The following is a 2,489-nucleotide window of genomic DNA, read 5'->3' as shown; positions in this document are numbered from 1 at the left end:
CAAAAGTTTGGATATGATGGTAAAAGTCCTCACAGCTTAAGAAAAGAAGGTATCACTCAACCTTTGCAGCCAGAATTAACATTTAAAAATCAGCCCTCGAAAGGGCTTGGTTTCATCTCTCCCAAGGTAAACACCCACAAATAAGAAGAAGCATTAAAAATCATGAGGTCCAATGATCAATAAGAGAGCCGCTATTCCACTGACTCTAATGAATGGGAATGGGGTTCGGACAAATCCTCTAGCGACTATGAACTCACCAAGACATTCAGAGAACCAGGTGAACCCACAAAAGAAGAGGAATTTTATAGAAAATTCAAAGTCGATCAATAAAAAACCCCCGAGGATCGATCCCACACAGTCTTTGCCTCTAGGTTCTAGGTCAAAATCATGAAGGATGAGGACACCTATCCATGAATGCACTTTTAGTGATGACACTTTGGACTCGTTCATGATCGAGACAAATGAGGAGAGTGCTAATGATAACCTTGACAACTACCTCAACATACCTGAATATAAATGCATCTTCACCCTTAGTCCCGCTGACTTTGAAAACATTGAAGGCCTTCCCCTTATTCACCACCAACTTATCGATTGGGACCATGAAGGACCTGTACAGTTCGACACATTCCAAAACGATGAAGCCTTTATTGACTATCTAGGCATACAAGATGATCTTCCACTTGGAGACCATAAGGAAGGATACATTATAGAACTCAACAACATGGCATATTTTGGTGAGGGAGTTGGGCCTTCCAGTCGCAAAAATGTAAAAATAAAAACAAATCATGAGTCTTATGGTGAAAACCACATTGTGGCATTGTTTGACCCCAAAAAAGTAAAAAGAAAGGATGCATCTGAAGGTGAAAACCTCTCTGAGGCACCCAAAGATGGAAGGCTCGACATTCTCCTGACATCATATGAAGAAAAATCATCTATGTTAGTAGAGGAGACAATCAAAATTAACATTGGTACAAAAGAAATTTCACATAACATATTCCTAGCACAATCTCTGACAGAAACAGAAAGACCAAAGTTCATAAGTTTCTTCACAGAGCGACAAATTAATTTTGCATGGTCATATGCTGATATGCCTGGACTAGATCCTGATTTAGTAATGCATCATTTGACAGTTAAACCGGGGGCAAAACCAGTGAAACAGAAATTAAGAAAGATGCATCCACAAGTGGTATTATTAGTCAAGGCGGAGCTTGAAAAATTATTGGATGTCAGATTCATACGCCCAATTGATTATCCTGAATGGATCTCCAACTTAGTACTAGTCAGTAAGCTAGATCGTAGTATCAGAATATGCACAAATTTCAAAGACATCAACAAAGATTGTCCTAAGGATGATTTTCCATTGCCAAATATCGACCTGATTGTAGATCTTACAATAGGTCATGCGATGTTATCTTTGATGGATGGATTCTTTGGATACAATCAAATAAAAATCGCATCTGAGGATCAACACAAAACAACATTTACTTGTCCCTGGGGAACTTTCTGCTGGAATGTCATGCCCTTCGAGCTAAAGAATGCAGGTGCTACATGTCAAAGAGCCATGACTACTATCTTTCATGATCTCATGTACATAACTGTAGAAGACTATGTTGATGACCTCTCGGGAAAATCAATGGACATAAACATTTGGACATACTTTCAGTCATTTTTGATCAGTTAGAAAAATACAAAGTAAGATTAAACCCCAAGAAATGTGTCTTTGGAGTAACCTCCAGGAAGCTCCTGGGATTCATTGTCTCAAAAAGAGGAATTGAAGTCGATCCAACAAAAGTCAAGGCGATCCTAGAGATGCCACCACCAAGAAATATCAGTCAACTTTGATCCTTGCAAGGAAGACTCCAGTCCATATGAAGATTCATAGCTCAACTTGCAGATAAATGTCATCCTTTTCAGCACTTGCTACACAAAAACATCAAATTCAAATGGGATGATGACTGTCAACAAGCTTTTCAGATACTCAAAAATTATCTTATGAATCCACCCGTCTTGATGCCACCAGCTTTAGAACAACCCCTATTACTCTACATATTAGCTACATCAACAACACTGGGGGCACTCTTAGCGCAACAAGATGTTGAGGGCAAGGAAAAGGTAGTCTACTACATCAGCCATACTTTGGTAGGCTATGAGCTAAACTACACACCAATTGAGCATGCATGTCTCACTGTGGTCTTTGCTTTGCAAAATTACGACACTACATGCTAACTCATAAAACTAAGTTGGTCACAAGGATCGATCCATTGAAGTACCTTCTCAATAAAACAACACTTACTTGTTGACTAGCCAAATGGGTGATGCTCTTGAGTGAATTCGACATTGAATATGTGGACAGAAAAGCAATAAAAGGACAAGCTATCACATATCAGTTAACAAATGCTCCCATGATAGATGATGCTCCTCTAACTTCAAAATTTCCAGATGAATCCATCTTGACAGTATCACACACAAAGCCTTGGCAACTATACTTT

The sequence above is a fragment of the Cryptomeria japonica genome, chromosome 3 (genome assembly GCF_030272615.1).
Source record: "Cryptomeria japonica chromosome 3, Sugi_1.0, whole genome shotgun sequence".
In the NCBI taxonomy this organism is placed as follows: Eukaryota; Viridiplantae; Streptophyta; class Pinopsida; order Cupressales; family Cupressaceae; genus Cryptomeria; species Cryptomeria japonica.
The sequence above is the reverse complement of the archived record's forward strand: the minus strand, read 5'-3'. Positions refer to the sequence as shown.